We start from the raw sequence: 27,886 nt of genomic DNA on the forward strand, positions 1-27,886 counted from the left end.
ACACCTCACTCCCACTGTGGGCAGGATGGCTAGAGTGGGCTGGAACTGGTTGTTTTCCTTCCCCCAGGTCAGTTAGGCTCTGATAAAATCCCAGCAGGCAAAGCCCTGGTTAACCCTGTGGAGGTTGTGGTCAAAAAAATTACAGCATAGGTCATGTGTATCCAAAAGATATATTCATTACTACTATGTGCTGAAATGCGGGAAAACAAATTTAAAACACTGCAAATTTACATTTACTATATTTATAAGATAAAACATATGATTTTTATTTGTTTTTAGTTACAATCTAGAAATTATGAAATAAAGAAACAAAGATACATAAATAATAAACATAAATAAAAACATAAAGAATAAAATTTTTTCTTTTCAAATGATGGAAACATGGATATTACTAAAAATTACAACCAAAAATGTCTTTAACATTAATTAATCAGAATCTTCAATAGTTGGCTTTGCAAAACATTTGCAACAGTCACTGCAAACAATATCGCTGTGCTCAAGGCATAAACAGTTTTCACAACACTTGCAAAGATATTTTGATGACGCAAGTAGCATTCACTGAAGTTCTTCAACATCTCTTGGATTATGAAATTGATATATTTTTCCACAATGGTAAATGAAAAAAGAGCACAACACTGACTTCGAAGTTTGTGGGGGGAAAAAAAACTACACCAACACTGACTTCCAAGTTCACGGTATCTCTCAGACACAATTTACTATCAAATATCACACACCCTTATGAAACACATGTTATGGACCAAACTGGCAGCTTAATGTTATGGCTTAACATTAATTACATACAAACGCGCAGCTAATCCTGACCTTGAATCTATGCACCTGATATATCTAACAATACTTAGGAAAAGAGTTTGTATCTCTCAGATCAGGTGTGACCTCTGCAGGATTAACTAGTTTCTCCTAAATGCAGACCTTATTAAAAATAGAATATTCTGGAATATTTCAAAATAGTTCCTTTTCCCTTCCGCCAGAAAGAAGTATGAGAGAATTTTTCTCCAGTATTCACTATGAGAACATGGTGGAGTTCCTGGAGGTAAAAAGTGTGGAGGCCCCTTAATGACTGACTGAGTTTCCCTGGAGTTTTATCTCTCAGACTTGTCCACACTGAGCTTCCAGCAGTTCGTCAGTTATAGTTCAGGTTTCCCTTACCTACTACTAGTACCCACAAAGGTTTTAGCTTGCAGGTTTCTCTCTAGTAAGTTATGATTCTCCACCTCTCTTCAAGTTGGGGGCCAGTGGATGGATTGTCCTAAGACCTCACTTCTCTGATAAAGCTATGAATTGTTTATTTTTCCAGTTTGTTCAGCTTTTTACTTATTAGGACAGAGTGGCAACTTCCATGTCAGACCAGAAATTAGAAGTTGTAACTTTGTTTTAAAAAGATGACTAGAAAGACAATACAGCAAACCATATGCAGAATGCTAATTTTCACTAAAAAGTGAAAAGAGCAAGAACTCAAACATATATACGTTCTCATTAGAACAAAGATATAAGGAAAGAACAGAAGAAAATACATCAAAATTAAAATGAAAGTTATGTTATAGCAATGAATTTGGGAATGGAGAGAGTCTTCTGTGTCAAATTATCTTCAGTTTGGTTATATAAAATGTGCATATGTAAGGAATGAGGTAAACACATCCAAAAAAAAGTGAAAGATGATCAAGAATGGGAAAAGGATAAGAAAAAGAATACTAGATAGTAGGTTCAAGAAGAAAAATATATTGATTTGATTTTGCTTTTAAAAGAATTCTTATTTATGGATTTTTTCATTATAAGTGATCCATATTTATGGCAAAAAAATATAAGAAAAAAAGCTAATTCTCCATAAGCTCACCACCCTATCAATGCTAGTCTTTTTTTCAAAAATCATGGAGCCTAAATGAGGGAACATGGATAAAGCAGGAACAAGAGAGACCTCAGCCTTACTTAGAAGTAAAACAGGCCCTGGCCCGTGTGGTTCTGCTGGTTGGAGCATCGTCCCATAGACCAAAAGGCCGTGGGTCTAATTTCCAGTCAGGGCATATACCCAGGTTGCAGGTTTGATCCCTGGTCAGAGCACAGACTAGAAGGCAACAAACCAATGTTTCTCTCTCACATCGATGTCTCTGTCTCTCTCCCTACTTCCTCCCTTCCTTCCTCTCTCTCTAAAAGCAATGAAAAAATATCCTCCAGTGAGGATTAAAAAATCTATTTTTAATAAAAAAAAAAGAAGTAAACTGAATTAGCCACAAGCCCTTAAAAGTTCCAAACAGACTTTGTTTCCTAATTGTGGTAAAACATACATATATCAAATGTAAATTTTGCCACTGTAACAATTTTTAAGTGCACAATCATTGGAATTAACTGTACATTCACAATGTTGTACAACCTGTCTATTTCCAAAATTTTTTTATCATCCAAAGCAGAAACTCTATACCCATTCTTCCTTCTCCCCAGCCTCAGGTAATCCTAATCTACTTTCTGACTCTATAAATTTATCTATTCTAGATATATATAAGTAGAATCATACATACAATATCTGTCCTTTTGTATCTGACATTTCATTCAGCATGTTTTCGAGGTTCATCCATGATGTAGCATGCTATCAGAACTTCAATCCTTTTTATGCCTGAAAAATATTTCATTAAATATATTTCTTTCATTTTTCAAGGTGTTAGAAACTCAGAGCTCACAAAAAACTTGAAATATTTAATATTGGAAGATTATATACGTATATATCTTCACTCACCTGTAGTTTATCCATATATCTGTTGGACATTTGGGTTGCTTCCAAACTTTTGGCTAATGTAAATAATGCTGTTGTGAACCCTGGCATACAAGTGCCATGCAGACTTTTAATAATTTGCTCTGGCTACAAAGCCAGTCAAAGGACCAGAAAGGAAAACACCAACAGAAGAGGCCAACAGTGATTACCACAATAGAACTAAATAGAATATTAAGACATTAACTATACAGTTTTAATATTATTTATATTCTAATTTTTCTAAATCTTCTTGAACAAATATGTATTATTTTCATAAGTGAGGGGTAACCATTTTTATAGAGTCCTTTGTCATGACAGGATATATATATGTTCTAACCTGAAAAACAAACAATAAGCAAATAAAAGAGAGGAAGCAGCACAATGCTGATGCAAGGTACTAAGAGATCATTACTGAGTTGAGGATTGCAGGTTAGGAGTGCTCCTAAGAAGGGAGCAGAGTTTTAGCCTAAAAGCACCTTGTTTTTCTGTTCTGACCAAAGAGAAGGTACTACTTTGCCCTCCATAATGCTTAACCTGTAACCCAGTATATACTAGAAAATCAACAACAAAAGTTGGCTGAAAGAATAAATAGATGGATAATTCTACAGATTTTTATTTTTAATTCTAAGCTCTTCCAAATATATCATATTGGATAAGTTATTTTTATAGTCTGAAATAAACTATTACAAACACCTCAAATTTCACAGTAAGTTTATAGAAACCCATAAATATAAGGGGAAACTGGCAGACAGGTATTTATCTGACAGGAGATGGTATTTTGTGGATCATTATTTAAACTACAACCCTGACTGCTTACACAAGAGTACAAACCCCTAGTGCTCCCCAACTTAGAGTACCACATATTTTTAGTGAATTTCTAAGTGTTGGTAATGCCAATGAATCCAGAAAGGTCTTTTCTTATTTATTTCCAAAATAAACAGGAATGTATCAAACTTAGAAGTACATTCTAAAATGTTTGCTCAAATTTCAAAGTGGTCTACTTCAATGTAACTATTAAAAAATCATAAACTTGAATCTCTACACACCGTATTTCTCTTCATTCTTCAAGATGTTGGACATTCTGAGCCCATAAAAAATGTAATACACAACTGAATAAACATGTGGAAAGCAAAACAATATATATGTTGCTTCCACATGTTCATTCATATATATGTACATGCATGTGTGTGTGTACATACACACACCCACTCAACTTGGTTGCGTTCAACCTTGTTCCAGTAGGATTTAAGGGTGGTGCAAATTAATATCTATCTTCAATATTTTGAGCAAGTTATAAGGAATTATTGTTCCAACTCTGTAAACACAGATATAAACAACATTATTACACAAATAGCAATATCCTACATGCTTTGAGTGTTATCAATGAATATGGAGTATAGGTTTTAACCCAGTCCGTAAATATCCACAAAGAAGAATTACATACTGTCTTTCACTGAAGTCGACAGCTGTCAGAGATGGAAGAAGGGAAGCTAAAGAGCACTGGCTTCGACAGGAATAAAAAATTAGAACAGGAATTACAGTGAGAGGGAAAAAAAAAACAGGAAATAAGGGCAATACTGCTGACAAGACTCCTTCTTCTAGATGTCGATATGACAAATTTCTCTGAATTAATTTATTTTCTGTAGGCATACAGCTTATTCTCATCTCTCCCTGATCCTTCACACCTCTAAAGCTAAATTTCAAAACAGCAAAACTTGTATACAATGATATACTATTGCTACTGTTTCAACCATTATCTACTGCATGTTTTACTATTTGGGTACATTATCTTATTTAATCTTCACAATAACCCTGAGATTTTACTGAAGTTTATGGAGGTTAAACAATTGCCCAAGATCCATTAGTTAATAAATGATGAGCCAGGATATTAAACATTCAGTCCTAAAACAAAACATCCTAACAAGTATAAATCACTGATAGCAAGGGGAGTTAAAATTAACCATAGAACATAAAAGTAAAAACACAGCAAACACATCAGAATATGCCATCACCCTGAGGATTTTATTTGACAGACTGACATGGCCTGCCCAAAACCAATCTAATTCTGTATTTAAGAAATTCGATTAACTAAATTATCAAGATGAAAATTATATTTCAAAATAAAACTGTCAACAGATCACATAAAAATTCCTACCCCCTCTGAAAACAGGCTACTACAGACTTTACTTATTTTTTTTAATCCATGTGTTATACTACTGTAAAAAAAGTCTCAAAGAAAAGATAGCCCAGAAATAAATCCATGTCTCTATAGTCAATTAATATTTGAAAATGGAGAGAAAACATACAATGGCATAAAGATAATCTATTCAATAAATGGTGTTAGGAAAAATTGGACAGATAAGTGCCAAAAAATAAAATTAGATCACCTTCTACACCATACATAAGAATAAACTCAGAATGGATTAAAGACTTAAATGTTACACTCAGAACCATAAAAATCCTGGAGGAAAACATAGGCAGTAAAATCTCAGACATTTCTCATGGAAATATTTTTTCTGATATACCTCCTTGGGCAAGGGAAACAAAAGAAAAAATATACAAATGGGACTACATCAAACTAAAAAGCTTTTGCACAGCAAAGGAAACCATCAAAAAATGAAAACACAACCCACTGAAATGGGAGATATATCTGATAAGGAGTTAATATCTAAAATCTATAAAGAACTTACAAAACTCAACACACAAAAACCCAAATAATCCAATTAAAAATGGGCACACAACCTGAATAGACAGTTCTTCAAATAGTATACAGACAGTCAATAAACATTTGAAAGTGGTGTTGGGGAAATGGAGACAATTGGAATACTATTCACTGTTAAATAACTTTACTTAACAGGTACCACATGCACTGCTTTCTAGTTAACTAAATTTCCTTAATTCTATTGGACTGTCACAGCTCAGAAATACTGTAAGCTACATATAAAGTTAACACACACATATATATTTTGCCAACCCATTCAAAACATCTGAATATTGCTGATTTTTATATACTGTCTGACTGAAACATTTCATGTGAATAAGATACTAACCAGTTTTAGCATTATAAATGTCTGAGATATCCAAAACTATACTAGATTATAGCATGCAATTACCTTGAAGAATTAGCATTCATTTAGCCTTTGAACCTCTTTAAGAGCTATACGAGTTCAATTTTATTCAAAAATTTAATAAAATATTTTAACTGATCATTTTATCTAATACCTAGTATTAAAAGATTTTTCATATTATATTCAGTATATTCATTGCTATGTTATACTTATTTCTTAAGAAGAAATAATGACCCTTTTAAAGTACCTTGATCAAATAACAAAAATTACCATGAACTATAGATCTGAATTGTTTTGATCGTGATAAAGAAACAAAATGACCTCTGCCTTGGCTGGTACAGCTCAGTGGATTGAGCACCACCCTGCAAAACAAAAGGTCACCAGTTCGATTCCAGACAGGGCACATGCCTAAGTTGTGGGTCAGGTCCCCAGTTGGGGGTGTTCTGAGCAATGTTCCCCTCCCTCTTTCCCTCTCTTCCCCTCTCTCTGATAATAAATAAAAGTTGTTTTTTAAGTAGCGTCTAATTTACTGCTAATACACTTCAGTAAACACAATCTATTTTTAAAAGTATATAAATGTACAACCTCTCCTATCTCCAAGCCAACCTAACCCACCCAAAGAATAAAATAACCAGTGTTTTTAAGCACATACCATGCATCAAACAACAAATATATAAGGTAAACAATATCACTACTCATATGAGAAAACTCTTATAGGTAGTTCTGGTAATTCTCTTAGCCATTCCAGTCATTCAAAACTAAATGAAAGATTTCCAGTCATGATGGCAGTGTAGAAAGACATGGCTCACCTCTTTGCACAGCCACATCAAAATCACAACAAAAATAGAGAACAACCATCACACAGAGCCATAAAAAATTGAGTTGAATGGAATTCTGAAAACTATGAAATTAAAGAAACTACATCCATCCAGACTGGCAAGAGGGGTGCAGATGCAGAATGGGCTGATCCCACACCATGTGTGGTACATAAAAATTTGGGGGGATATCAGGAGAGAGGAGTACCACACCAGGTCCCCCAGCCCAGGATTCCTAAGTGCCTACAACATCTGGCTGCAAAAGCCAACAGGCATCGAGTCTGTGGAAGAAACTGCTGGAGCCCCAAGCAGTTCCTCTTAAAGAACCCAAACATGAACTCATCCAATCAGACTCCCTCTCTCCAAGCCCCAGCACTGAGGTACCAGCTTGAAAGGCACCAGCGGCATACATGGAGAAACTGAAGTGTCTGGCATCAAGGTGTGCAGAGGCTACTGTCCCTTTTCTAAACCCTCCACCCACAAAGCTGGCAAGCTAGTGCCATATCTGAGACTCCATCAACCTGGACAATACTGTTTGACCCACCTTGGAGATCCCCAGAGACTCTGCCCCACCCAACTTATGGGCCCACCCAAGCAATTTTTCCATATGAATGGCTGGTCTTGGCTCGAGCTGAACAACTTACTAAATCCTCTCAAATAAGCAACAGCTGTCCTCAGTAAGCACTGACAGCAGCCAGCTTAGATTCACAGCTTGGCTTCACCTGGCAATCTCCAGCCCAGCACAAGTAGCAGCCATCTCAGACTGCTTTATAGCACAGGCAGGGTGACCCTGGGCAAAACACAGGTGGAGGCTGACCTTGGCCTGCACCACCTGGGAAACCCCAAGGCCAGTGCATCCAGTGAACAGCTATAGACCATGTTGGAGCATCACCACCCTGCCCCAGTACAGCTGATCCTCCACAGAGGGTGGAGGTTGGAGGGAAGTGGTCACAGCCAGTTCTAACAACTGACTAGCCTGGGTAAAGCCCTCCCATTGATCTGCCAACAGCAACCAAGGCTCAACTACAAGAGGAAGGTGTACTCAGCCCACACACAGGGCACACCTTGAGTATTCATTCAGCCTGGGTGACAGGAGAGGCCATGCCACTGGACCCCACAGGACACCTACCAAGACAATATTAGGCCACACGACCAAGACAATGAGTCAAAGCAGTTCTACTTAATGCATACAAACAAACACAGGCAGGCTGCCAAAACGAGGAGACAGAGAAACATGGCCCAAATGAAAGCACAGATCCAAACTCTAGAAAAAGAGCCAAATGAAATGGAGATAAGCAATCTATAAGAGGTAGAGTTCAAAACACTGGTTATAAGGATGCTCAAGGAACTTAGTGAAGACTTCAACAGCATAAAAAAGAGTCAGTCAGAAACGAAGGATACACTAATGGAAATAAAGAAAGCTTTACAGTAGAGTGGATGAAGCCAATAATCAAATCAATGATTTGGAACAGAAGGAAGCAAAAAACCACCAATAAGAACAAGAAGAAAAAAGAATCCAAAAAAGCAGGGTAGTATAAGCAGCCTGTGGGACAACTTCAAGAGGTCCCACATTAGCATCATAGGGGTGGCAGAAGAAGAGAAAGAGCAAGAAATTCAAAATCTATTTGAAAAAACTATGAAAGAAAACTTCCCTAACTTGGTGAAGGAAATAGACATACAAGTCCAGGAAGCACAGAGAGGCCCAAAACAGCTACATGCAAAGAAGCCCACTCCAAGACACATCATCATTAAAATGCCAAAGGTTAAAGATAAAGAGAGAATCTTAAAAGCAGCAAGAGGAAAGAAGTTAGTTACCTAAGGGGAGTTCCCATAGGACTGTCAGCTGATTTCTCAAAAGAAACTTTGCAGGCTAGAAGGGACTGGCAAGAAATATTCAGTCATAAAAAGCAGGGACCTACATCCAAGGTTACTCAACCCAGCAAAGCTAACATTTAGAACTGAAGGGCAAATAAAGACCTTCATAAACAAGAAAATACTAAAGGAGTTCATCATCATTGAACCATTATTATATGAAATGTTAAAGGGACTTATTTAAGAAAAAGATGATCAAAACTATGAATAATAAAATGGAAATAAATACCTCTGTATCAACAACTGAATCTAAAAAACAAACTAAGCAATCAAAAGAACAAAGACAGAATCATAAATATGGAGAGCATTTTTGATGGTTGCCAGATGAGAGGGGTGTGTGGGGGAGAATGGGTGAAGAGGTGAGGGAATTAAAAAGTACAAATAGGTAGTTACAGAATAGCCACAGGGATATAAAGTACAGGTTAGGAAGTGGAGTAGCCAAAGAATGGCCCATGGACTTGAACAGTAGGGAGTGGGGGACTGCCTGAGGGAGTGGATGGTACTGAGTGGAGAGGGTATAAGGGGGAAAATCAGTATAACTGAATAGCATAATCAGTAAAATTTTTTAAAAACTGAAGAAAAAAATTAAATCAATACTGCTATCAGACAAACCTTCCTTATGTATTATCTTCGATTCCATTTGCCCTCTTCTGTATTTTTAGTCTCTTTTAATAATATAATCACAAAACCATAATATCTGCTATTCATATTGAGCATCAAAACATATGCCATGCACTGTTCAAGGTACTTTACATTTTTTCCATTCTTAATGACCAACTTTTCACAATATGAAAATATACATTTTTCTAATGAAGGAACAGACTAAACTCAGATTAAATGACAAAGTAAAATGCTGCCTCTTTCTACTACACCATGCTATTTTTTTCTGCCACCAGTTATTATTATAATTAAATTACTTGCAAAACAGAATCGCACTAGATTCTCAACAAAAACTAAAGTTGTTTTCCTTCATAGAAGAGATAATTATTATTATGTGCAATATTGTATTGTAATTCCAAATTAGATGTAAATTTCCCCACAAATACTTTTGTATTAAAACTGGGAAGAGAGAATGCTATCTAAAATATACTAATAAGAGCATTAGATAACTACAATTTGATCTTTTGAGCTTCATCTAAAATTGCTATAGCTAAGCAAAGTTCATGGGTAAGGAGCCAATAAGCCTGTTCCCTGACCTCAACATTCCATCGTTACAAAAACAGAGGTATGTTTTTAATAGGCATATCCATATACATAATTTTTTCCTGGCAGCAACAAGAGTACTAAAATACCTGTTTCCTTATGTTTCAATCTAGTTCTAAAAAAGCACAAATTCAACACAAGTAGCTCTGAAAATACATCACATATTATGTGAATTTTTTTAAACTTAGTATACACAATATATCAAGCACCGTGTGAAGAAGTGTTAAGGACTTTCACTCCATACACAATAGGAAATAAAAAGGAATTACCACTGTTTTATAAAACCCTACAATGACAATAAGAATCTTCAACATAATTTTCCAAAAGCGTACATAATGTCCAAATCACAACAAAGGCCTAAAAATGTAATTTTAATGCTAGTCATTTTAATTACTTTAAGTATGCTGACTCTGGTAAAGGAAGAATAATAAAATTATAAAGGGGGAAATATCTGTTAAGGAATTTGGCAGGTGTGATTAAGTTAAGGATCCTATGATGAGGAGGTTATACTGAATTGAATTATCTGGGTTGGGTCCTTCTGAAGATGCTATGCAGTTGCCCTTGAAGATGAAGGGACTAAGAATACAACACAAGAAATAGGAGGGATGCAACTCTAGCAGCTGGAAAAGGCAAGGAACCAGATTCTTTCCTAGGAACCATCCCTGCCAATACCTTGACTTGAGCCCAGTGAAGACATTTGTTTTAAGCCCCTAAGTTTATGCTAAATATATTATAGCAGCAATAGGAAGCTAATACTGTGAATGTGTGTACCATATCCCATTAACTGCATAGCTTCTATAATATGAATGCACCATATTTTATTTAGACAATCCCTTACTGATGGATACTTGGGGTGTTTCCAAATTTTTACTATTGTATACTAGGTGCCATAACACCTCTAAACACATCTTTTCACATTTATGAGATTTTCTATAAGTTATTCAATAAAGTGCAACTATTGAGTTAAATAATATATTGTAAGTTTTAACAGATATTTAAAAAATTAAGCTCAAGTAGGTTTGAGGGTGGGAGGTTGGGGGGTTTGAGGGTGGGGATGGGTGGGGTGAGGGGCATGGTAAGGTGAAAGTGGAGACAACTGTACTCGAACAACAATGAAAGAAAAGAAAAGGGAAGAAAGAAAGAAAGAAAGAAAGAGAGAGAGAGAGAGAGAGAGAGAGAGAGAGAAAGAAAGAAAGAAAGAAAGAAAGAAGAAAAGAAAAGATTGATTAAGCTAAAAAGGGCTGTATATATTTTTTAGTCATGGCAACATTCAAGCCCCTCCCTCCTTCTTCAAGCTCTATTCTTTCAGAGTCTGTCAAATCACTTCCCTGGTTTTCCTTCTGTAGAAGCTACTACTCACTCCTTCTGTTCCTTTACAGACTACTCTTCATCAGCTCATTTCTTAAATGTCAATGGCCCCCAAAGTTCCAATTCCATCCTGGGCTGCTCCTCACTACACACACTTCCAAAGTTATCTACTTCCTACTGCCCCTATTACTATTTATAAAGAAAACATGATTATTATCCATTTCCCCTCCAAAATCTACTCCTCCACTGTGTTCCCTCCATTAATGATTGGCACACCAATATCCAGCAGCCCATGGCAGATCCCTGGGGGTCAGCTGACCCCTCCCTTACGCTCACCCCACACATGATAGGTCTAAAATCTGTAAGATTTCCTCCCTCCCTATCAATTCCTTAGAAAAGGAAGACATTAATTTTCAACCATATTACTTCTTTGTATTTTCCCCATTTCAAGTCTTGTATCCAACTGCACCAGAATAATCTTTCTGAAATTCAGTTCTGATTTGCCATTCAAGTAGACCTATCATATAGATTGCTGGTTGGAATGTAAAATGATATAACCACTTGGGAAAACTGCTTTGCAATGTTTTCTGAAGTTAAACATACATCTGCCCTATGACCCAATAATTCTGCCTTCATTATTTAAGCAGGAGAAACAAAAACGCATGTCCATAAAAAGACTAGCAGCCAAGTATTCACAACAGCTTTATCCATAGTAGCCAAATAGAAAAATGTGTAAACAAATTGTGTTACAGTCATACAATGTACTACTACACACCCATTAAAAAGAACTACTGATGTGAGCAACAACATGAATGAATTTCAAAAACACATGTTGAACAAAAGAAGTCAGACAGTAAAGAATACACACTGTATTATCCTATGTATGAAGTTCAAGAACAAGAAAAACTAATTTGTGGTAAAAGATATTAGGACCACAGAGACTGGCTAAAGGAAACATGAGGGAGAGATTCACATAGGCATATACACCCATCAGAACTCAATCAACTGTGTTTTTAAGTTCCGTGCATTTTTCTGTATGTACATCTTACCTCAAAAAATTTTAAGATTTAAAACTTTTACTACACTCAGCATTTTTACTTAGTAGTCAAAGAGAGCCTCAAGTTTTAAGACAAAGTTAATCACTAAATAACCCTTTCTTACAAAATTCATCTTGCTCAGAAACAAGACTTTATCAGCTGTGTCTTTCCCTTGTTTGTAAATTTTATGAAAGCAAGGATTTTGTGTATGTAGATCACCATTATCTTCCCAATACTTGTCCTTATGCATGACATACAGAAGATGCTAAATATGTTTTTGGTGGTTCCTAATGACTGACGGAGAATGTTTATAGCTTCATTAAATTTCTAGATCATTTTACTGACTCATTTTTCTGACCTTTTATGTTAAATGTAAATGTACCATCATGCTTGACAACCTTTTAACCTTGTTCATTTAGCAGTAGAAAAGGTTCTCCACATTTTCAAAACAGCAACCAAGTTGAGTCTTTAATTTTATGCTCATTTCTTACATGTATTTCAAATAAATATTCAAAAGCATTATACTTTTCATGGGCTTATTCCCCAAAATTCATTCTCAGTTTACTTTGCAGTCCATCTTCTCACCATCAAATTCTAGCTTAGTCTTCAAAACTCTCCTGGTTTCTGGTATGTCTGAAGACACTAAATTTTTCTTCCATCTTTCTCTCACATCGCTCATTAAAATATATTATACTGGGTTGGCCAAAAAGTCTGTTTAATTTTTTTCTGTAAAATAAGACACATTTTTCATTTTCACCAACAACTATAAAATATCAAATATCAAATCATATATATTGATTTGGATATTTTGATTATGTCGATTATCTCCCATGTGGTTTAAGGTTGAGTGTTCTCAATTAGTGCCTTAATTTGATCACTATCAACTTCAACTGCTCTATCCAATCATGGAACATATTCCAGCAAGAACCCTCCAGCACAAACTTCGCAAACCACTTTGGACATATTCTATCAGTCACAGTACCTTCTCCAAACACTGCACAAATTTTTATTTTTTTTGCATTTCAGTTGCATTTTTACCTTTCTTGAAATAATAAAGTACAACATGCTGAAAATATTCTTCTATCTTCGGTATTAAAATGGCTACACAAAAATGCACCAATTTTGATTTTTTTAAATGTACACTTATATGACAGCTATCACAATACAATCTAATAAAATTGTTTCAAATGAAATTAGAGACAACTAAGCACTACTAGAGCCACTGCAGGGAAAAAAAAACGAACTTTTGGTCAACCCAGTACAATTGTTCACATCATATTACACATTGTTCTGCTACACTTTCATCCAGTATCTGTTAACACTGCTCTAACAAATTCATTTGTGGCACAGCAAAAGAGCTGTACCAGGCCAAAGAAGAAAGCACCTAATCATTTAAGCACCAACTCAAAGGTAGAACAATATCCCCATCTTCTGTATCAGTGCTTATCCTTTCCTATAAAGGAAAAACAAAACAAAACAAAACAATGATTCAAAATAAAGCTAGTTCTGTTCTATTACCCATCAAAGTCCCTTCCTAGAACACTGGAGATAGCAAAATCATGAACTCGAAAGACAATGAATAGCAAAACCAACAATGAAGACTCAGATAATAGTGAGTTTAACCAGCTTTACTAAACACTTTGCAGAGTACAACTGTGAGGGCTGGATCAGTACAAAGAACAATTAACAAGTGCTAAACCCTCATTGTCTTCGGCCACTTTAAGGATGAACTGCAGACAACACTGGTAGTGAGAGCTCTTTTGAAGTAAATAAATAGTAATAAACAGCTGGAAATGGCAACAAATAAACACACCAGGCAACTTGTAATAATGAGAAATGGGATGACCCTTTCTAAACAAACACGCGGGGCCACAGTCAACAGATTCAATCCACAAAATTCAAAATTCATTAAACCACGGGTTTCTAATGAGGAAAGACTATCATACCATCAACATATATAGTAATAACTGCCAATATTATCCTTGATTGATATCTTGAATTTTATATGCAAACATAAAAATAAAATAATTTGTGGAGGAGCAAAAAAAGGCTAGTGGGAATAGTGTGCAGTGATAATGTTTGTATTTTATAAACACTGTCAAAAATGAATTTGAAGAGCAACATAGTCCTGACAACTTTCTATTTTATCAAATAAAGACATGAAAGAAAACATAAAGGAAAGCCTATCCAATATCTAGCATCACAAACTTCATATAAAGAAGGATTTTAACACAGAAAAGGAGGACATAATTTAAAGGTAAATACATCAAATTTTATAAAGTTAGCCTAAAAGAAAGCAAATCATATTGAGAATATTTTCATTTCATCATGAACTTTATGGTAAAAACTCTTTCAAAGCACATTTGGAAACCTAAAGCATTACTATGTATTAAAAAAAAAGAGTGAAAAGAAAAACAAAGCTATTAGAGGAGCTTAACAAGAGGCTTTAATGGTTCATTCTAATTAATTTATCAATTATGTTAACTATAAACCTAGATCTCTACAACTTTATCTTTAGCAACAGTTTTCAATTTTTGCTGGCAAAGAATCCTTTTCCAAAATAAAAAAAATTCTGAGTAGTATTATCTTCTTCCATGACCATAGTGACTTAAGATTATTTGTTGACAAAACCACATATTTAAAATAACTTTGTTACAAATATGTGAGATTTATTACTTATTCACTCAATATTAACTGTTTAATGCACATATAGATTTTCAGAGATCCACAGCCCTATCAGCTTCTCTAGTCACTCATCTCTTTACTATGAGTGTCCCACTATAGAAAGCATCAAACAGCTCAGTAGGCTGGCTTATCTTTAAAATCATTTCTGAGATTTTAGGATTAATTCTGGGACAATAAGTACTTTTCAAAAGAATTTGAGACATCTTGAGGAATGACAGTTTGATCTAATACTTAGGTGCTGTCCCTCCTGATATTCTACTTAGATAACAGTAAACAAATGTAAAAGTTATAACTCCACAAAGAGGAGACAACACCAGAAGACAGATGACAATACATTTTTCAATAATGGAACGCAGATGATGGACTTCCAGGTTAAGATAGCAGATGGACACACACATCTAATTTTGCTACCTTCCAAAACTCTACTAAACCAAGGATAAAGAAAAATTTTTGTTGTTCTTTTGTTCTGTTTTTAGAACACAAACCATAAGTTCAGAGAGAATGGAAATAGAGACAACAGCAACACAATTTTGGAAGCTGGATGGAAGATGGATGATTGGTAACTGACTAGTGAAAGAGAGTCAAATAAGTCAACAGTGCTGACAACTAAGAACAAACCCAGTTTATACTACAAAATCCTCAAAAGGCTCAGGAACTACCAGAACAAAGAGAGGGAAATAAGGCTAAAGAAAGAAAGGACCAAGTGAAAACTTTAAACATTTAAAAAACCTACACCCCATTCTTCTCCAAGTTGCTGCTTGGCCCACCCTCTGTGTGTCAGCTGATTGGAGATTTATTCTCTCAAGAGGGCGAACCACACAAGGTGGAACACACACAGTTTTCCTAACAAAGAGAAGCAAAAGTCATGTGATCCTACATACTAACGCTCTACAACTCATTACCCAGCCCTCTCTTCCTGACTTCCAAAATCGATGGCACTGGAATTCTGCCCTTCAAGCAGAAAATTGGAAGAAATGCTCTGGGAAATCAGACCAAGACAAAAGGAAAGACAGAAACACTGGAGATAGCCTCAAACATACAGTCCACCCAACCAATGGTTTCATCGTGACCACACTGGAATTACCCAGGCAGCTTGAAAAAATATGGATGCTTTTTCGAAATGGGTTTGCCACCAAAACACAGTTATTGCAAAAACCACCACTAAATCAAAGCCAAAATGGAAAGGAAAAGACTCACGTCAACATTGTGGTTATTGGACATATAGATTCCGGCAAGTCTACCACTACTGGCCATCTGATCTACAATGTGGTGGGATCGACGAACCACTGAAAAATTTGAGAAGGAGGCTGCTGAGATGGGGAAGGGCTCCTTCAAGTATGTCTGGGTCTTGGATAAACTGAAAGCTAAACACAGGTGTGGTATCACCATTGATATATCCCTGTGGAAATTTGAAACCAGCAAGTATTGTGTGACCATCATTGATGCCTCAAGACACACAGGCTTTATAAAAAACACTATGGCAGGCACATCTCAGGCTGACTGTGCTGTCCTAGTTGTTGCTGCTGGTGCTGGTGAATTTGAAGCAGGTGTCCCCAAGAATGGGCAGACCGGTGAGCATGCCCTTCTGGTTTACACCCTGGGTGTGAAACAGCTGATTGTTGGCATTAACAAAATCAATTCCACTGAGCCACCCTACAGCCAGAAGAGATAAGAGGAAATTATTAAAGAAGTCAGCACCTCACAGCCGCTGAAATAGCTCAGCTAGGAGAGTGTTAGGCTGAAGAAGTCAGCACCTCCATTAAGAAAATGGGCTACAACCCTGATACAGTAGCATACTTCTGGTTGGAATGGCGACAACATGCTGGAGCCAAGTGCTAACATGCTGTAGTTCAAAGGATGGAAAGTCATCTGTAAAGATGGCAGTGCCAGTGGAGCCACACAGCTCGAAGCTCTGGATTGCATCCTGCCACTGACTTGTCCAATTGACAGGCCCCTGCATCTGTCCTTCCAGAGTGTCTACAAAATTGGTGGTATTTGTACTGTCCCTGTGGGCCAAGTGGAGACTGGTGTTTCCAAACTTGGCAGGGTGTCACCTTTGCTCCAGTCAATGTCACAAATGAAGTAAAATCTGTTGAAATGCACCAGGAAGCTTTGAGTGTCCTGGGGACAATATGAGCTTCAAGGTCAAGAACATATCTGTCAAAGATGTTCATCGTGGCAATGTGACAGCAAAAATGACCCACCAATGGAAGCAGCTGGCTTCACAGCTTGGGTAATTATCCTCAACCATCCAGGCCAAATCAGTGCTGGATATGCACCTGTTCTGGATTGTCACACAGCTCGTATTGCTTGCAAATTCACTGAGCTAAAAGAGATTGATCGTCATACTGGGAAAAAGCTGGAAGATGGTCCAAAGTTTTTGAAATCTGGTGATGCTGCCATCATTGATATGGCTCCTGGCAAGCCCATGTGTGTGAGAGCTTCTCCAACTATCCTCCTCTGGGCCACTCTGCTATTTGTGACATGAGATAGACAGTTGCTGTTGGTGTCATCAAAGCAGTGGACAAGATGGCAAATGGAGCTGGCAAAGTCACCAAGTCTGCCCAGAAAGCTCAGAAGGCTAAGTGAATACTATCCCCAACACCTGCAACCCCAGTCTTAATCAGTGGTGGTAGAACAGTCTCAGAACTGTTTGTCTCAATTAGCTACTCAAGTTTAATAGTAAAGGATTGGTTAATGATTGCAACGCATTATAAAAGCTTCGAAAAGAAAAGAGAATGTTTTATGGGCCATTTAGTTTTGTGTGTATGTTCTGTGTGTCTGTGACAGTTTTTTAAATCAGTACTTTTTAATGGAAACAACTTGACCAAAAATCTGCCACAGAATTTTGAGACCCATTAAAACAAAGTTTAATGAGAAAAAAATAAAAATAAATTTAAAAAGATAATAAAAATATGCATGCTAATCTATGGTGGGAGAAATCAGAAATCTGGTTAGGGAGTGGGAAATATAGAAGAAAGGAATATAAAAGAATTTTCTAGAGTTTTTACAATGCTTTTTATCATCATATTATACACTTAAAATCTGTGTATTGTACTGTATGCAATTACACCTATTTTTTTTTTTATTATTGCTATCTGGGTCCTATCCCCAGAGATTCTAATGTATTTGGTCAAGCAGCATGCATGTGTGCATGTTGTGCACATGTATATGAGTGTGTGTGTGTGTGTGTGTGTGTGTTAATGCTCCCCATCCGCTTCTAATGGGCAGCCAAAGTTCAGAACCACTGTTTAGACTCTCTAGAGTCTATACTTTCTCAGGCAGGTAAGAGAAGTATGGCATCCATGAAACAAGAGATGGAGGACTACATAACTAAGTAGAAGAGAGGATGTTAAACCTACAGGTCTGCAGAAGGAAAGATGGTCAATAAACAATTTGCCTAACAGAATCCCAGTAAAGCTCAGCAACTGGAAGTCTCCAGGTACACAGTCAGTGGGGGAGAGGTATGGGGCTGAATTGCAGATAGTGGTTTAAAGTTTGTATTGAGTCTGTACACAGACCGTCCAGATTCCCTTCTCTATTATTCACATCCTCTCATAAATTAATTTCTGGAAACACAGAGACTCCAGACTCAAGGAGAGAAGAGTAAAGTGATGCTCAAGGCTGAAACCCAAGGAATTAAGCAGAATTACAGTAGTTCTTCTGTAGCCATCTTCCACAGTTCCAGTTACCTGCAATCAATCCCGGTCTGAAATTATATGGAAAATACCAGAAATAAACAACTCATAAGTTTTAAATTGCACACCATTTTCAGCAGCATGATGAAATCTTGCGCCATCCCACTCCCTCCACTCCATGCATCAACCCTTTGTCTAGCATATTCAAGCTGTATACACTGCCTGACAGTCACTTAGTAGGCACCTTAGTTATCAGACAGATTATGAAGGTATTGCAGTGCTTGTGTTCAAGTAACCCCTACTTTGTTTAATAATGGCCTCAAAGTGCAAGAGTAGTTATGCTGGCAATTCGTGTATAAGAAAGAGAAGCCATAAAGTGCTTCTTTTCAGTGAAAAGGTATGTATGTGTAGGAAAAAAACACAGCAAATACTGTATAGGATTCAATACTATCTATCCATGGTTTCAGGCATCCACAGGGAGGTCTTGGAAAGTATCCCCTGTGGATAAGCAGCGACTCCTGTATGTATAGTGAATAGTGGCCGCCACCCACAGGCCACTTCTTCTGCCAACCTTCAGAACACCAAAAGTCAGGTTATTTACCTCCCACGCATTTGATTTGAATGCCCCTTTGCATGCAACTAAACCAATTTTTATCATAGCATTTTTCCGAGTGAAGGACAAAGGTCTTTTCTTGAAAATTACAACACCCCTAAACTCTAGTTCCTGAAGGATATTAATCAGCATTGTATTCCCAGAGCCTAACACTGTGATTGTCAATATGGAAACACTCTATATATCTTTAATTGGTCCTAGACACTGCAGATACCATGACAAAAGAAAAAAAAACCCACCTCAGAAGTGTATTTGGACCAGGTGTATTTGGACCAGGTCCCACATGAAGATTAAAGACTTAGAATTTATTAATGAAATGATGTCTGATAATTGTTTTTAAATAATCCCAGAGCACTCCCTACCACCACCTCTCACAAAAATTCGTTTTTATTTCTGTATACTGGCCACAACTGTTATAAAATTATTTATAATTACATAAAAAAATATCAAATACCTAAGTATAAACATCAAAAGGCATGCAAAACTTTTACACAGAAAACTATAAAACATTACTGAGAAAAAAATTTAAAGATCTAAATAAATGGAAGAACATATCATTTTCATAAATTGGAAAATCAATATTGTTAAGATGTCAATTCTTTCCAAATTGATAGATTCAATTCTGATTTCCAAAATATGTAGAAATGAACAAGCAGACAATGAAAAAGCAACACCTGTTGCAGAGGGAAAAGGATGGTATTTTCAATAAACAGTGCTGGGTCAAACAGATACCCATATGGCAAAAAGTCAATCTTGACCCCTACAGCCCATCTGTAATTTACTATAAATCATACACCTTAAATGTGAAAAGTAAAACAAAATGAAACTACTACAAGGTAACACAGAGAAATATCTTCATATTCTTAGGCTAGGCATACATTTCTTAAACAGTGCACAAAAAGTTGTAATCATAAAGGAAAAGATTAAGTACATTACATTAAAATTGAAAATTTCTATTAATCAAAAAAGGCCATTAAAAAGAGTGAGGAGGCAAGACAGGGTAGAAAAGAAAAACTTAATCTATATCCTAGAAAGGACTCATGGGAGATACACAGACACATATAGACATTCAACCACAATCATCAAGAAAATTACAAAATAAAACCACACTGATATATTACTGTACCTCTACCAGAACAGCAAAAGTTTTAAAAAGTGATAAGCATCAGGAAGGATGTGTGGTAACTGAAATATCATTCCCTAATTGATACAACGTTGGGGACATATTCAGGAATAGGTAATACTAAAGTTTTATCATTCACACACCTCCTCACAAATCCACAATTCCACCACTGGGTATAAATCTCAACCAAGTAATGTTCTGTTTCTTGATCTGTGATGGGACACCCAGGAAAAATTCTTTACCTGCATACTTACGATTGTGCACTTCTCTGCATATCACACTTCAATAAGTTTTCTAAGATTTTTTTTCATACAATGTTCTCAAAGACCAAAGGCTGGTATTTTAGAATAGAAAAGGAGCTTCTATTGCACAAAGTTTACTAATAAAACTTTAAAAAAAAAGCTACGAATACATCATCCCAGAACAAAATTAAAAGCTACCAACAGATAATTTTTCTTGATCTTCATGGAGCACTGAATTTTTTTTCTTTCAGCAAAGAAAGAAGTTTATTATTCTACAATGTAACCCAAAGAAAAGATATCTGTGCAAGAAAATGCTGCTTTTCAAAATCACCTCTCAAGCAATGGATGAGAGCAAAGCGAAGGAATCATTCCAAAAGTTTTGGTTAACTCTTCGGGGAAAAGACGTCAACTGAGTTGATCTAAGACAACCAAACGACAGACAGAAAAACAAAGAAATCACAGCAACTATAAGCGAACACAACACCACAATCCAACCTACCGGACGGAATTCCGTGGTTAATTTAAGGCTTGCCCCGCTAGTCCTAAGGTGATTCAGTGATGGCTACACCCGCTCCCCAAGTGCATACCTTGGGAGTCACCTAGCACACCTAGCTTGCCCATCATCTGCCTGGAGACATGGCCTTGCGCAGAATCCCGGAGGCCAAAAAATGACGCTAACTTTGCAAAGGGCGCGGGCGGTCTCGCCCCGTCAGGTCTCCGAGAGGGAAAAGACTTCTGGCGTCAAGTGCGGGGGTGAAGGGTCAGCATTCCCCGCAGGATCACGAGGAAGTGCCGCTCCCGAAGCTGCCCCATCCCATCTCTCTGGGACTCTACTGGAAGATCCGCTGGCGAGTTTCCTCCCCAGAGCCCAAAGGAGGAGGGTCCCGGGCCGCAGGGGCCACGGGGAACTTAGGCCCCAGCGGTGCCCGACGCGCCCGCCCCACTCGCGCCGCAAGTTTGGTGGCGGCCCCCACTCGCCGCGACTCGGCCTCGCTGTGCGCCGTGCGCCCCGCGGAACCCAGGCTCTCCGCCAGCCGGGCCTGGCGGGGTGCCTCTCACCTTGGAAACGTTGGGTGGACTCCGCGGTAAACATTAACTTCCCATCCAGCCCGCAGCCGCGCCGCCGCGTCTCAGCGCCTCGACCCCGCTCTCGGCTCCGCGGGCTGCCCTCCTCGCCCTCTCTAGAGCGCCACGCTGGTGTCGGACCCTCACCCACCCCTCTGGGCGCCGCTGCTGTCACAGGCACTACGCGACCCCTAGCCTGCCGGTCCCTGGGTTCCTCCGGGGTCCGGCCGGGCCGCGTCAGGAAAGCCCAAAGCGCAGGCGCGGCAGGGCCTTAAAGAGGCCGGCCGCCTCTACCGCATAATGGGTCGGAGCTGGTTTGGGGCCGGGCTGGCCGAGAAAAGGAGAAGCCGAAGCGATTGGACAGTGGGGAACGGGGGCGGAGAAATCCCGCTCCCTCCTCCGTCTCTTTCAAAGCACCAGCTCTGGGCCCTACAAATTGCTGACTTGGTCTCTCAGAACGCCCCCAGCACGTGAGAGCTTCGCAAGACACACACACACACACCCCGGGAGGCTCGAAGCGACCTCGAGCTTAGGGCTGCTGGCTGTGCGCTGTCGCCCGCGCGCTGGTCTCCCGGGACGCGGCCACCGCAAGCAGACCTGCAGGCTGCCAGAGGCCCCTGAGAGATGACCTAGGTTTCTCTCAAAACCAATAATCAATTTGTAAGTGGCATATGTGACTGCAAATCACAGTACCATCAGTCCTCTCAAGACACTGGGTTTACGCGGAGTCCGGCAGTGGGCAGAACCTGGACACAAATATTGAGGTGCAGCCGGGCAGCCATCCAATATCAACAAAGAAATTCTTAGAAGTAAAGTGCTTAGTGTGGGAAAGAAGTGATTAGTAGATTCCAGCCTAATCCCAAGAAAAACAGGCAAGAAAACAACGGCAATACAAATTGCTTTCATTATACATTTAAAAGTGACAAAATGATAGCAATTATCAGTACAAAAAACAGAATTATTTGCCTACAAATTAGATAGCCCTGGTTATTTTCTGATTTAAATTTATATTCTCCAAAGGGGTTCCACTGTAATAAACATTTCAGAAAAAGAAAAACATTCCTTTTTTTATTTATATTTTTTAGAGAGGGAGAAAGAGAGAGAGAGAGAAACATCAATGTGCGGTTGCTGGGGGCTGTGGCCTGCAACCCAGGCATGTGCCCTGCCTGGGAATCGAACCTGTGACACTTTAGGTCACAGCCCTCACTCAATCCACTGAGCTACGCCAGCCAGGGCCATATTTAATCTTTTTTAAAACATTCCATTTTTTAAACAAGATTAGAAAATATCAAAAAAATAGGAAGTAGAGCCAGCTGAAAACTTTGAAAGCTTGAAATTTTGTGAGGAAAAATTTTACATAACTTTAAGCCATGCCATTATTTGAATATCATTTTAATTAACAATTTTATTGCAACAGAATCCATCTTGAAGAAGAAAGCTGAGACACCTTGATAATCTACCTTTCCCTCCTATATATTTCATCTACCAGCAAATCCTATTGATTTTATACCTTCCAAATTATCCTTGAATCTGTCCTCTTCTGTTTTCTCCATCTCCATCCTTGTCTAAGCTACTTTTGTGGGGTGAGAGGGGAACATTAAAGTAGTCATCTAATTGGTTTATCCACATGTGCTTTTACCCCTCCTTAACTTCTTCTTCACATAGGATATGTAAGGCTATGTGACCCTATCACAACCCAGCATAAAACACTTCAATAGCTTCCCATTCTCAGAGACAAAACCCTTCAACTAACCAAGCCCTTGCATAGTCAGGCGCCTTGCCCACCTCTCCATTTCTTAGTGCTCAGACCACATTCCATCCCACTGTCTCTGTTCCAGCCACACTGGTCTCTTCTAATCCCTTCAAGTTTCCTCCTTCCACAGAGCTTTTGCAAGTGCTTTGCTCTGTGCCTGCAAAGCTCATTCTTCTTATCTCAACTCAAATCTCTGTGAGAAGCACCTTCAGTCCGCCCTACCTCGTTCCCTTCGGATCACACTGCACTGAAACTGTAATTGTATGATTTTTTTGGTGAATTTGTGTTCCCCCCCCACTGGACTCCTGCCTCCGAAAGATCAGGAGCTTGGTTTTCTTTGGTTTGTGGTTGTATTTCTATAGTTGTTCAATACATATGTGTTTAATAAGTGAATGAGGCTCATAGAATGTTAGCACTTAAACAAGATGTGGCTCAAGGGTTACCTAGGTCTTAGAAGGGTAAAATGTCACAACTTGACATTTGGAATCAGAGTATAAAAAGAACTCCAACTTTTTAAAAACTGACTTTATATTGTTTTAGCTGGGCTGTCACAAGATTCTTTGGGTAACCTTAAAAACTCAGCTCTCAGAGCACCTTGTATAAACCCCTGAACATCACAGCTATGGGATAGGCCCACTTGAAACTAATAACATTGCTCACTTCGAGGGAGGAAGCCTGGGTAACTAGCAGTCGGGGCTGGGAAGGAGACTTGACTGCCTGCCCTTTTGTACCTCTTCAGTTTCAAAGTATGTGACTATATTACCTATTTTAAAATAAAATATATGACACAAAGTACACACTGTGTAATTCTACTTGTTTGAAATTCTAGAAAAGGCAAAACTAATCTGTGGTGAAAAAATTATAACTGGTTGCCTGTGTCAGGGAATTGACTGGGAAGGAACATGAGAGAACTTTCTGGGTGAGAAGATGGTCTATACCTTGAACTAAACAGATGTATTCACTTTGTCAAAAATGTTTCCAAGTTTCCTCCTTCACATTTCATTTCATAGTTCACATTTCATTTACCTAAAGCCTGTATAAAAATAAATGAAATGTATTGTTTTAAAAAAAATAACACAGTTAATTAAAAATAACCAGCACAGCTGTGCTAAGTTCCTGAAATCTATTATCTCAGATAAGTTCATTGCCCTGACAAGACAAGCTTGCACTATTGGCTCTGAGCTTCTCTGTGTATGAGTATTGGGTAAGAGCTGTACATACATTATTTCTTTTAGCCATACTATCCTCATGAGGCAGGTATTATTATAAGCCCCTTGCATACAAGAAAACTAAAACTTAGTAAATACCAAGTAACTTGCCCCTATTTATATAACTGGAAAATGGTGTGGCAGGGCTTTGAACCTATCAGTCTAATGCCAGCAGTGGTTTATGTATATGACTTACTCTCTGGATACAAGAACTTTGCAGTGATAGAAATCATATTTTGTCTTAGGCTTCTCAGTAGAACCCAGCACTTTGCATAGATCTTTTCAGCATATTTTGAATAAATGATAAACAACAAGCTTGGTATTGATTGTATTGGTACTATGTGTGTGTACTCTAAATAATCTAAATAACCAGCACAGCTGTGCTAAGTTCCTGAGACCTATTATCTCAGGTAAGTTCATTGCCCTGACAAGACAAGCTTGCACTATTGGCCCTGAGCTTCCAGCACTACCTCTCTTTTATTCCCCTCCTTCGCTCACCCTGAGCTCATCAATTTATTTGATGTAACAGCTTACACTTTAACTTATTACTGAAATAGCTACATCTAACCAGAGATAGAGCTAATTCCAACCTCTCACAAGTGCTTGAACACTTGCGTAAGTGAAATTTCACTGTGTGAATTCCACACCACCACCTCTGCTGCAGCTCTCTGGCACTCGGCTGTTCACACTCCGGAACTTCAAACTAGAATAGAAGAGAGAGGGGGCATGGACGTAGTGAGCGGTGCCACCTCCTCAGATGAATTTAAGGTAAATTCAGTTAGCAATTCATGCTGCACACCCTCAGCATTGACTTGTGTCACTCTCACAGAAGGGACAGTCTGAGCTCTATCCTCTAAATCCAGCAAGGGTTAAATCTCAGAACGCCATGCTTTCAACTGCCAAGGGTGTTTTATAAGTCAGCCATGTGAGCCTCATTGCTCACAGAAAGAAAAAGCAAGGGAGGCATTCCCCTGACAAACTGCCCAGGGTGCAGAAGAGGAACTCACCAGTGAAGTCAGACCCACTGATGAATAACACCCGACCCCCACCCTGGGCAGCTGGCATTTGGGGCTTCCTTGGGGAACCAGGACATCTCAGTTATATTCTAGGATTGTGCTGTCCAAGACAGCAGCCACTAGCCACATGCGACTATTTATGTTTAAACTGAAATTAAATTAAAATTTCAGTTTCTCCATTGCACTTACACATTTCAAGTCAAGTGCTCACCAATATAAAACATTTCCATCCATCCACCAGAAAGTTCTCTTGGCAGCAATATTCTAGAAAAAGGAGAAACAACACTCCTTTGAAACTCCCAGCTAATGTTCGAATATTTTCTGCTTTGGGGAAATGAAGGCTCACAATGAAATATTGAAAACCTATTATACTCGGCTCACTGCTTTCCATGACACAAATTCAAAAGGCACTCAAACTGAAAAGCTGTGGTTTCTCCATTTACTGAGATTCTAAGAATGGCTGCAACCTCACCAGTTTACCTCCATCACATTCCCGTGTTTGCAAGGTGCATAATCTTAGGAAAAAACATTGTTAGAGAGGCACACAATTCTTGCCATACCTTGGCACTTGTGCACAGGTGGAAACTAGATCTGCCACAGTTATGGTAAAGAACCAGCTCTCTGGCTCTAGAGTTTGGACATGATTTCTGTATGTGATATTAAAACATTCACACTATCAGTCTAACAACAGCTTTTGAAATTGCACCACCAAAATGGGACATCAATGAATTGCCAACTTCCACTCTACCCACTAAGAGGAGGAGAAGTCCATTCTTACTTGACGTTCTGAAATACCTGTTTCGAAGCAAGGTAAAATATAATGCAACTAGAGTGGTAATTCCACCTAAACTATCCAATTATCTGGGACCTAGTTACCTCTATACTAATGCAAGTGATTAGACTGTGACCTAAAATTTCAAGTGTGCCTGCCAAAAGTGTGCTTAACCTATTCAAGCTCCAATCTTCTCATCCATAAACTGGAGATAATAATGATAACATCTCTTAAGCACTAAAGTGACAAATGAAATAATATGTTCAAGGTACATAAGCATTCAACAAATGGCAGCTAATACAGTTGCTATTATCCAAAGCCAAGAAACAGCAACATGCAAAAATAAAAAGACAGATTTAAAACAACAACAACAACAAGACTGCCCTGGCTGGTGTGGCTCAGTGGATTGAGCACTGACCTGCAAAACAAAGGGTGGCTGGTTCAATTCCCAGTCAGGGCACATGCCTGGGTTGTGGGCCGAGTCCCTAGTGGGGGGCACTTGAAAGGCAACCACACATTGATGTTTCTCTCCCTCTCTTTCTGCCTCCCTTCCCCTCTCTATAAAAATAAATAAATAAAGTATTAAAAAAATAAAAAGTAAAAAAGTAAAACTTTTTTAAAAGACTGAAAAATACCTTTATCCTAAAAAATCTTGACTCTACCACCTGCTAATTTTCTGGCCTTTAACCTCTGTAATCTTCAGTTTCTGAGTCAGGCAAATAAGGGTAAAAGTTGCTAATAATAGATGTGTTGGTGAAATGTGTTATTCCATGTGAAAATGGTTTAATAACAGCAAAGTCAAGTACAAACTTTAGCTAATGTTAATTAGCACTCTGTCCCAATTCCATCAAAAAAAAAAAAAAGATGAGGAAACTATGTTAGCAAGGTGTTGCTTTACAGTAAAATGAACTTAGCTTTTATAATGTGACTTGGAAACAACCACTGCTAAAGTCATCACTGTAAGGCCACACGATCATCAACACGGCCAATTTGTGAGCTAATACTATGATAACCAGCCATCTCCCTCAGCTAATCTTTTTCTCCACATTAGAAATCTGAAGCATGTGCAGACACATCAGGTTTCCTCTAAAAATGTACACTCACCAAAGATAGCCAGCAGCCAATTACAGCAAAGAGAGAAATGGTACAGAATTGCAAAAAGTCAGTTACTAACATACCTTCCTTACAGGTGTGGAATTAAACCTAACACTTCATAAATTCTTGTTTATCACTCAAATGGCCACAATATCATGAGATCATATTCTTAAAATAAAACTGAAGAAATGTTAACAAGCTGTTTCCTGTGTTTTGAAGACAAAACACAGTATACAAACCCTAACTCAGTAACAAAATATTTTCTGCTGCAGTATTTATATTTTTATGTTAATAGAAAAGTAAACGTTGTTTTAGACATTTACCTGTTTCCCATCAGAGTTCCTAAAGGCAGCAATCATTTTGGTGGTAACCATGATAAGCAGAGAAGACAGGGAGACTGGGGATTTGAATTGAATTTATAGCTGACTCACAGGGAGTGTTTACCACGACAGTGCCACCGGGATCCACCCATTTCACACCCTTTCATTTCCTCTCTATACTTTTGTTAGGCAGTACCTTTAGGAGAAGCTGGGAATGTGGAGGACGATGCAGTAGCCAAAGTTGTTTGGTCTTATGAGAGCTAATGGATTTTGTTTTTCTTCTACCTTTCAT

General features: G+C 38.2%; 1 protein-coding gene and 1 pseudogene across 9 annotated transcripts in view; one reads left to right on the top strand and one right to left on the bottom strand.

The window, feature by feature from the left end:
• EVI5 (ecotropic viral integration site 5) overlaps positions 1 to 21,735 on the bottom strand; it is a 200,669-nt gene extending 178,934 nt beyond the window's left edge. For 2 of the 9 annotated variants that reach the window (XM_036026426.1, XM_036026422.1), the window contains exon 1: positions 21,425 to 21,735. The gene's annotated coding sequence lies outside the window, so the exon portion shown is untranslated. Of the gene's footprint in view, positions 1 to 2,531; positions 2,627 to 20,864; positions 20,886 to 21,424 lie in introns of those variants that run through there. The other 7 variants (XM_036026425.1, XM_028511617.2, XM_036026423.1 and 4 more) reach the window with 6 other exon arrangements.
• LOC114496225 lies at positions 15,838 to 17,634 on the top strand (annotated as a pseudogene).
• Positions 21,736 to 27,886: the final 6,151 nt, after the last annotated feature.

Source organism: Phyllostomus discolor, chromosome 5 (genome assembly GCF_004126475.2).
Source record: "Phyllostomus discolor isolate MPI-MPIP mPhyDis1 chromosome 5, mPhyDis1.pri.v3, whole genome shotgun sequence".
NCBI lineage: Eukaryota > Metazoa > Chordata > Mammalia > Chiroptera > Phyllostomidae > Phyllostomus > Phyllostomus discolor.